The sequence below is a fragment of the Adiantum capillus-veneris genome, chromosome 11, assembly GCF_014529385.1.
Source record: "Adiantum capillus-veneris isolate H3 chromosome 11, ASM1452938v2, whole genome shotgun sequence".
NCBI lineage: Eukaryota > Viridiplantae > Streptophyta > Polypodiopsida > Polypodiales > Pteridaceae > Adiantum > Adiantum capillus-veneris.
Window position 1 is genome coordinate 41,064,565 of NC_140941.1, and position 10,947 is coordinate 41,075,511.

Consider the following 10,947-nt stretch of genomic DNA (forward strand, 5'->3'; position numbering starts at 1 on the left):
AAGTGATTATCAAACTTTCGATCTCTATTACTAATAATATTAGCTCGAAGACCGTAGAGTTTATATATATGCTCTACAAATAGCCATGCTAATTCCGGTGTCTTAATCGTAGTCTTAGTGGGAGTGAATCAAACCATCTTTGTGAGACGGTCTACAATTACCCATATGGCATCATGGTGGCCACGATTTGTAGTAGGTAGTCCTACTACAAAATCCATAGAGATACTTTCCCACTTACATTGTGGAATCTCTAAATGATGTAAAAGGACACCTACCGTGAGGCGCTCTGCCTTATTAACTTGGCACTGTTGGCAGTTTAGTACGTACTCTTGAACATCATGATGTAAGCCCGGCCAATAAAATTGCCGTCGAACTAAGGCATGCGTCTTACAAATACATGGATGACCAGCATTTGGACTATCGTGACACTCAAATAAGATTTTGCGCCTAGTGTCTGAGTCCTTTGGTACACATACTCGACCCTTGTGGAGTAAGTAACCATCATCAATGGAAAAATTCTTCCATCACTTAAGCTCTTCCTGATTAGGGGTGGAGCTATGTGTGTTGGATTTTTTGTTTGTGCATGCAAAGACATGTTGATCTGGCTGTACAGAGACATGTGAGTGTGAGGGATCCCTTTTTAAAACAACACTCCACCCTTTAGCATATGATTGATCTTGTGCACACCTGCCACGTAATGACTCCAAAAATTCACTCTTTATTTCCGTGAAAGCAAGTGAATTAATTTGAGGCGTCCGACTTAATGCATCCGCTACTACATTCTATCACCCCTTGCGATATCGTAGCTTACAGTCATAGTCTTGCAGGATTTCTGTCCATCTAGCTTTATGGCCCTTCAAGTTCGTTTGAGTAGTAAACCATTTGATACTCTCATGGTCAAAAACTACTTCAAACTCGGCACCATATATATAGTGTCGCCCCTTTCGTAAAGCATAAATTATGGCATAGAGCTCTCTCTCATAGACAAAATAATTCTGTTGAGATCTATCTAAATTTTTTCTTTCAAAGGCTATACGTCTTCCCTCTTGAAGAAGTACCGCACCAATTGCTTTATCACTAGCATCAGCCTCCACCACAAATGGGTTAAGTGGGTTAACAATTGCTAGGGTGGGAGCAATGGCTATAGCTACCTTGAGCTGTTCAAAACTGCATTTTTGGGCTTCGAAAAGGTCTTACCTTTTGCTTTGAGTTAATCCATCATAGGAACAACAATTTTGGCATTTGTGAGCTCGTAGCTGTTCGAAAACTAATTGTAAGTGTTCTATGTGTTCATCTTCAGTCTTACTGTAAATGAGAATGTCATCAAGGAAAACCACAACAAATTTTCCAAGATAGAGACTTAAGACACTATCCATGAGTGTCATAAATGTAGCTGGAGCATTAACTAAACCAAAAGGCATAACCAAAAATTCAAAATGCATGAACCATGTTCTAAAGGCAGTTTTGGAGATATCTTGCAAAAGGATACGCACTTGGTGGTATCGTGAACGAAGATCTATCTTTGTATAGTATCTTGCCCCATGGAGTTGATCAAACAACTCATCCACTCAAGGCAGAGGATACTTCTTCTTGATGGTTATGGCGTTTAATCCGCGATAATCTACGCACATGCGCAAAGTACCATCTTTCTTTTTTACCAATAGAATTGGTGATGCCCAAGGAGAAGTGCTAGGTCTAATGAAACCACGGGCGAGGTAGTCAGCCAACTAACTCTCAACCTCCTTGGCTTCTTTATCACTCATACGATAAGGTGGTTTACTCACCGGTTTAGTGTCTGGCAAGACGTCTATGACATGCTGCACATCACGTGTAGGAGCTAAGCCTGGCGGTAAATCACTTGAGAATACATCACTTACTCCGTGAGTAAGTGAGTCAGCTTTTGCCGTGCAAAAGGAGAAAGTAAACTAGAATTATGCTGGGATGGAGAATCTTGTAATTCCTATAAAGTCTGTTTTACAACAGTTGCACGTTGCTCTATAGAATTAAAATTGAGAGCACTTTGCTCGTTAGATTTGTTAACACTTTGCTTATCATTAGAATTCGTTGCACTTTGCATACCATTACTAGAATTCATTGTACTTTGCTCTTGAGAATCGAATTCACAAGCTTGGAGACAAGCAGTAACACAAAAAGACTTCATCTATTAAATCTGCTTTCTGCAAAATGGAAAGGTCGATTGTACATATAAGAGGTGCAGATGGTATATTTTTCTCACCAAGGAAAATCACATGTTTACCATTGGCCATAAAGGATAAGGAGTTGTGTTCATAACTAGTGTGCAATGTGTTTCTTAAACCATGCAGCCACCCCCCGTCCTAAAACTACATCAACACGGTCCATGTTCATAACTTGAAATTCAAGGGTCATCGTATGATCTTGAACAATAAGCTCAACCCCTTGAACTACTGTGTCCCATACTTCTTTATCATTGCCAGACATCTGTTCGACCACATACTTGTGAGAGCATGGAGTCTGTGTAAGCTTCAATTTCTTGACTAGCTTATAGTTCAGGAAGTTATGAGCTACAGCATCATCCACTAAAATACGAACAAGTTGTCCCTTAATAGTGCGATGCATGCGAATCAAATCACGGGGGCCAGAGGTGGGCTGCCACATTGAAGCAAGCACACAACACTTGTGCTTTTCTTCCATATGAAGAACCTCCACAGTACAATATTTAGGAGATGAATCTAATGTGAGTCGTTGCATCGTGTGCATGGACTTTTCTTTGCCTTGCAACAGAGGACAATCTTTCTTGTTATGTTGGTCCAAAAGACATGTAAAACACAAATCGTGTTTCTTTGCATGCTCAAAATTAGCTGAGAGATCCACGTGGATTATCTCGTGATTGCTTAGGCTTCTTAGCCTCTTGTGGGCGTGGAGAGGTAGATTGTCTCTTATTCTTCTTGGAACGTGTGGGAGATCTACCTCACCATTGGCTCTTAGCAAAATTATTCTTAGAGTAGGGAACATTTCCCTTCCTCTCTTGGTCATCATCATATCTTTGGGCATGACTGATGGCTTCTTCCAAAGTTTTTGGATATTGGGTCTTGACATGAAGACGATAGTCTTTGTCAAGATCCCTACTAAAACCCTGTATCTTTTGGAATTCATCTAGGCCTTCTAGTTTTAATATCATTTCCCGATACTTCGAAAGGTAATATGTGAGAGAGAGGCCAAGCATAGGGCATGCATGCCATGCTAACCAATTCTTATCTTCTTCATTGGAGTCCAAAAACTCTTTGGAGAAAGAAGCTTGAAACGCAGTCCAAGATGGAGGATGAGCACATGTAGGTGGGATATCCTCACTGGCCATGGTATAAAACACACACTAATGTAAAGAGAGAGAAAAAAACGTCAACTTGTACCTTGTGAAGCTTGAAGTCTTTGTGTTTTTTATGCTCTGCGATTTGCGTTGCATACGAACCTCGCTTTGCAAAAATTGTAGCGCTTCACGTGTCCTTCGTCGTAAGAACACCTTTGTTGATTCTTCACAAAAACTCGTCATTTTTGTGAAGGCTTTTGTTCACTTTGAAGCTACCTTCTTAAGGAAAAAAGAATTTTTGGAGGAAATCTTGCCTTCCTCCAAGAAGTGAAGAGGAAGGGTGAAACTACTTCCGTGAAGTTTGAAGCTTTCCCTTTCCTTCTAGCTTTCTTTTCAACACAAGTATGCTATCTTTCTTTTTTATACACAATAAGGCTCAATAGCTTGAGGGTAAAGTGTTGGTCTCTTACCCTCATGAGGTGGGTTCAACCCTCCTTCATGCAAGGGTTAAGCGGGCCTTCTTATGCGCGCAACCAACGGCGCCAACGGAAGCCTTCAAAGCCTTGGTGCCGAAGAGTTACTGATCGAGTTTGCCTTGGTTTCCACGATCGGTTGTCGTTATCTATCTACGCGCATCGCGCATAGCAAATTGTGTGTGCCTTCTTTTTGCTGCACAGCGGAGACGTCGCTGTCTGTAGATCGTGGGAGAGAAGCAGCGCGTCGCATGCACATGCAACCCACTTTTCCCCTTTCCCAAAAAAAGCTCGGATACCAGTGAAAGGATGGTGGTAATGTGTGTGCTAGTCTCCACCGAATCGTACTATCTTATAGCCTCCCCCTAGCGTACACACTGTCCGTCCGTGATGGTGGCCTTGCCCGTAGGACCCATGTCCTTACACTTTTTTTTAAAAAATAGAACAATTGATTATTTTTTAAAATCATTCTTTATGCTTGTTTTAGTGGATTGAGTCAAAAAGACAAAAAAGCTCTCTCGCGTAGGTGTGGCGGCCGCGGTCGGCTATCACTGTCTGTCTACCCACGCTGCACACAGGAAACTGTACATGCCTTCTTTTTGTACATGCTTGTTTTAGTGGATTGAGTCAAAAAGACAAAAAAGCTCTCTCTCTCCGTTATGTAGCACATACTTAGGACAACCATAGTGTTTAATTGAGCTTAAAAAATAGCAAAAAATACACGTAGACTCAAGAAAACAATAGACAGACACGTTTGTACATCCTCTTTCACTATAAATGATCTGGTTTACAACAACAAGCAAAAACCATCTTTACAAGTATTTGCGAGCAAACAAAACATAGCTATTTATTCACAAAATGTTCAAAGCATACGTATACACTGGAAGACCACAAATAGCATCGTCTACAAAATGTGAGGTATCCTGTTGTTAGTATACTCTATGGGATGGACTGGTGGATCCAGTTCCACAATGTTTGGATGCGACTCCACAAGAGACGTTGCCTTCAGGGAACGCTCGACCTCATCTGCTAGTCTCTTGTCTAGCTCCTGAATCTCTCGCAGTCGATGGGCTTGCATCTCTAAAACATTGTTTAGTCTACTAGAAACATCCTCATTTCCCTCAAACACTATCATCATACGGCCCATCTGGCTACCCATTAAGGCCAGTGCACCGCAATCACCCGCGTATTGAACGACAACGTCGTTCTCATTGGTGTATTGTGCAGTCAACCACCAAAGGAACCAAGTCCTACGTCCCATACCCCCTACCCCTCACAACAAATATTTGTCAAAGGGTTTAGTAATAGGAAAAAGGAGAACTATACTTAGAGCCAATGAAAGACAGACTATACCTCCCTCTCATGTCCAATCATCCTTTTGCAACGAATCATACCAAGCATCGTCTGATGAAATGGAAATGGCCTTTGAAGTCCAAGTCTGCTCTTTTCTCATAGCTGACACCAACAACGTGCACGCGGCTCTACTTTTTGTCTTTCACACATGTGTCTTACACGCAACCACATTCAAGCGATCTTCTCTCCAACCAACATTTGATTCCATATCATGCACCATTCCATAATTATCTGACGGACAAACAAACACGAACACACCTCTGTCATCGGCTATTGCCAATGCAAGTCATGAGAGTTGTCCAAAATGGCATGCTTCCATCTTGTTCCAATCAGGGACTTTTGTTTTAGACATAGGCACATACACATGCATGTTTGATGGAAGGAAAAAAATAGATGCATTCATCAATGAATCAGCCGCCAACCCATCTCGCATTGTTATCAGATAGTTCTCCACCACGTGAGGTGGGATATTGCTCAACAATGAATTTTTCAAGTCATCCTCTATCTTGTCCCAGCCAAGATGCAGAATCTGGATTCGCTCGCCACACCGCCCGCTGTACAAAACCAAACATATACTAAGCAAGATAGCTCTTGAATCACACTTAAACAACCATTTACTAGAGATTAGAAATTACCAGTAGATGGTATTGTAACTAGTGGCAAGTTTGAGACATGCAATATTTCTGTTTCCAGACTCGTGGAAGAGTCTACCACCTCCTCTGCACACATCTCACTTCTTTTTCTTGAACAACAAGACCATCTTAACAAGCTAAACAATCAAGACTATGATTCTTACAAACATCAATAGAACTCACGTTTTTCTTTCATTCTAGCCTCTCGTTGTGTGAGCCAAAAGAGCGGCCGGACTGTTCAATCTGCATAACAAAGCTAAATTGCTTAGTGAAAATGAAATTCCACCACGGTGAGGGTGCTCATAAGTGAAGAGTTTTTCATTCACAAAATGATAGTACTTGTGAAGTTGTATCAAATCCTTCCCCATGAGGCAATTGCACACTAGACTCTACTGATGTGGACATTTATATACTTGCACATTGTCATGCATTTTTTGGATGAGCATTAAGCCACTAGATCATGCCAAAAAGCTTGCTAACTAGCCTCTTGTATATATGTGTACATAGTGCTTGAAGTCTTGGGGGTGACCATGTAAAAATTCATGTACAAAGGTTTGGTTTTTCCGGGCTTGTTTACCGGAGCCTTGGGTTGGTTGAGTCCCCAAAAGATGGTTTTCAATAAGTATTTTCAAGCTTGCTTTATATCTTGTAAATTGGACTTGTACATCATGAGTTATGTATGTCCGAAGTGGGCGGTCTTGACTTAGAAAGTGCTTGCAGATGCATGTGCTCGGGGGGGTTCAACGGTTAGTACTCCCCTATATAGCGTGCGTTTGTGGGGTATTAAAAAAAACCCCTCTTTTAACATGTCTGAATGAATAAAATGACCCCTTATTTTAGGATTTTTTTCCAAAATTGAATATAAAAATCCCTTATTTTAATGTATCTTTATTAAATTTCCTAAATTTTTTGTATTTTAAAACCCCTCCTTTCGAACTCACGTTATATATTAACATGATTACATAGTGCACCCCCCGAGTGCATGCAACAAAGGTAACTGGGACAACTTGATGATTTAAATTAGAAATGTTGAGATTTTAGAAATTTGGAAGTAGCCAGAGTAATGGGCTCCGAGTCTTGCTTTACGGCATTGCATTTGGTGGCCGGAGCGGTGCACTATGCTCCTGGGTAGTTGGTCCTGAAAAGAGGTTGAGCTGAGAATTACCTGTGGGGAGAGGAGGAAGTTGGAGACGTGTGGGAGGAGGGTGCCATGTGGCAATCACTTTATCCCACATAGGGGAGAGTGGGCTCAAAGCAAGGGGTATAAGGGGAGACTGGGAAGCTCATAAGGGTTGAATCAAGTGAGAGAGGAGCTCCCTCCCTCTTAGCTATGGGGGCTCGTGGCCTTCATAGGGGAGAAGGTGGCACCTTTTTGAGTTCCCAACAGCTTGGCCAAGTGCTTGGTCTCCTTTTTGGTCCCCTGGACACAAGCCCCACCCCTTCCCTTGGGCTAAAAGGCACCGACTCCCCATTTCCTACCAAATGGAGCCAAAAATGGACCAATCAAAGGGAGCCTTCAAAGAGAGCCTTGTCTATTGAGGAGAGAGAAAATATATCTTGGGATAAAAGATTAAAAATGCCCATTTTTATAGCTGCAACATTTGCAACCTTTCCAGAGAGCTCATTTTTTAGCAAAAGAGAGTACACCCCCAACTTCGAATGGATTTATCTCTCTCATCTCTTATTTGTTTTTAGCATATGAATGCTCTACGAGCGTCTACTCAAGATGAGCTACATCTTTATGTCCTTGGTTTCTCCTAAGTCCAAGACTGTGTTGTTGCAAAGGGGGAAGAAATCTCAGTAATGAAACCCGTGCATTATGCCAGTAGGGTGAAGACTCCTCATGAAAGAGATTACTCAAAAATTGAATTGGTGATGACCAGTATGGTTTATGCTTGCAGACGATTCAAAAATTACCTGTTGCAAAAGTTGTTCACTTTTCTCACCAGGTTTTCATTGCTATCTCAGTTGTTTAATAACTCAAATATATCAAAGACAGTGATGAAATGGGTTATTGAACTACAGGAGTTTCCACTTTTTTAGTGGAGAAGAGTACTCGGGCCACCCTAGCATATGTACTCACTTATAAAGAGACTCTTGTTTGGTAGAGGTGGTGCAAAAGAAGAAGGTCAAAACTCCTGCCATATCCAATGCTTCACTGTTATATTTTGATGGCTCTTGTCGAAGAAGTCATGATGCTGCTTTGGGAGGAATTGTCATTTATGATACACACGGTAAACTTGTAAGGAAACAAGGGCTAAAACTTGATGCAAAAAGTAACAATGAAGCAGAGTACATGGCTCTTGAAGATGGCCTGCACATTTTTCTACAGCTGGGAATTAGACGCTACAAATCAAAGGAGATGCCTTGTTGGTTGTGAAGCAAGTATTGGGAGTATGGAAGAATAAGAATCCTAAACTGAAAAATTTATGCTTCAAGGTGAAATTGTTACTCAAAAAGTTTGAAGCATGGAGTTTGTAGCATATTGAAAGGTCTCAAAATGAAGAAGAAGCTCATGAGGCTGCTCAAGAAATTATCACTTGTGTGTTTGTGTTGAAGGCTAATGTCCCTTTATATCATGGAAGGAAAGTTTTATCAAAGGAGGTGGAATTTTTTACAGGTGGTTTCGACGAGGTTTCAACGGTGCAATAGTTCTTCTTTCCGACGATGTGACTCATGCAAGGCTATAGAGGCACTCATTTTCCTTGTTGTTTGCACGCTAACAACGTGCTCTTTCTTCTCTTTCCCACACTGCATCATTGTGTACTTTTTTCTTGCTTATAGGGGAACATCCCTCGTCATACTCTAAGAACCAAGGTAGGTCTTGGTATACTCTTCCCTTGAACTTGCGGGCCACTTGCAAAGGGTTGAACACTTGCTCTAGTTTCAAGCATTTTTTGCAAGCTTCCAACACCTCTGATGTTGAACTTACGCTTTTGCAACCATCTAATACATTTTATAGAATCACAAGCACTTAAAAATATGTTTCATTTTTTTCTAGCAGGTAATATAAAGTGATCTATCCTGCAAAGGCATCTTTTTCCTACATCCGCCAATGCTTTGGCCACCTTTGATTGAGTTCCCCTATTCATTAGAGCCAGCTCATAAGCAAATCTCTTTTCTCTATGAGTAAACTTGGCATCATTGATGAACGAATCAAGGTCTAGACTAGGCATGGATGCCAAATGTATACTTCGGATGCTGTTGTGTATGTTGGAAGGGGAGAAAGGGGAACACACAAAAACACACACACACACACACACACACACACACGCCTCTCTATAGCTCAGATGGAATCACAACTACTCCGATCCACTCAAAGAAACATACCAAACCACAAAATCTTGCTGCAAACACTAGGCTGTGCACACCAAAGCCCACAATCACACACAAAAGCAAAGCTTACTGCATCTCAACCACCACAATCGCTTTGTGATTCTCATCCACACACACAACACCTCTCTCTTCCTCTCTCTTTGCTCACACACAGCCTACACACACCGACACCTTTGCACAAGAGAAGAGAAAGCAAGAAGGGATGGGAGAGACAACACGAGAGATGATGCAATCGAAGCTTCCTTCTTTTCCAGCAAGTGATTGGCTATGGTGGAGCGTACACCAATAGGCTCCCTCAGAGCTCTATCCCCTTCTCTGTCCTTCCTGCATCCTAAAAAGCAGCAGTTTATGAAAACTTACAAACGGTGCAAAATTAGCCTACGTGCGTGAGAAGCAAAAACATCCGAAATAGGGTTTTCCTGTTGACAAAGAGAAACGTTTTTTTTTTAACGCATTTTGCAAAAAATTTACAGAATAGGACTTTTTGCCTGTCCTCATGCAAGAAAGTTGGGCCACACATCCACTTTCTTTTTTAATCAGTAACCATATGCCCTTCACTCCTCCACTTTATCTTCATGTTCCAAGATGCTTTTCACATAGAAAACCCTCTTTGAGGCATCGAATCTCCACCTTAGTTTATATAGCCACATAAATCATACACATCACGAACTTCTTCATCGGCACTGGATCTTCATGTCCCAAGATTCTTTTCACATAGAAAACCCTCTTTGAAGCATCAAATCTCCACCTTAGTCCATACATACACATAAATCATACACATGACGAACTTCGTCATCGGCACTGGATCTTCATATATGCTTTGACATCTCAACACACATCTGTAAGCACCTTTGATACTGCTTTTCACGCTTTCTGGTAGCGACACCTTTTGGCCACACCAACGTTCCCTGCTTCCCTTACAATCGACACCCAAAAAACATCAACCCGCAATCATCCTCTCTTGCATCATCTTCACTCGGTGTAGAAAGTCCTTGTCCATAGCCCACCATCTCATCAACATCCATATCATGTTGCTACAAAGCTTCTTCCCAAAAGATACGTTGCTCTTTGTGCAAGGCTACCATATCCTTCAATGGATCTAGTCACTCTATGTCATCATCGAATACATCATCACACCAACTCTCCCAAGCATCAGATGTGTCACCATCATAGGTTGCCTCATCCTTGTCAATTTCACTCTCATCATCTTCACTTCCCGTGCTACTGCTAAAACTTTTGCATTCATCTACTATGTCCTTTCCATTTTGCACCATAGGCATGTGTACGGTCTCTAAAGTTGCATTACATACTTCATTTGCATTGGCCTTTGTGCATATGTGCATCCACACCTGTATCAAGCTATTATCCTTGCTAGCATGAGCACCTGCAATTGTGACTTTATCCACATAAAGGTCATCCACACTATCCATACCACGTATTGACAAAGGGCACTTCATGTCTGTAGAAACACACAACTTTCTCTCCATTTGTAGCGCTATCTTCAATGCTTCACGCATGGAATTGGGCTCTTTCTCCTGCACTTTCACTTTAAGGTCTGGTCATAACAAACTTGTGAAATACCTGTACGCTTTGGTTATTTGTAAAACCAAAATAGAACTCCTCTTTAGACATGGCTTCCACATGAAATATAGCATCTTTCCAAACTCTCCAAGCGTCATCAAATCTTGACCAAAAATCTGCAACATACTCGTGCTCTTGCATAAACAAACTAGTGATCTGTTTCCATGCATCTTGGTGAGGAATCACCTTCTTGAACCACTTCAAAAAGCATATCTTAAACATGTCCAAAGTGCACTTCTCATCTTGTGACAAGCTCTCATACCAATCTCTTGCATTACCTCTAACC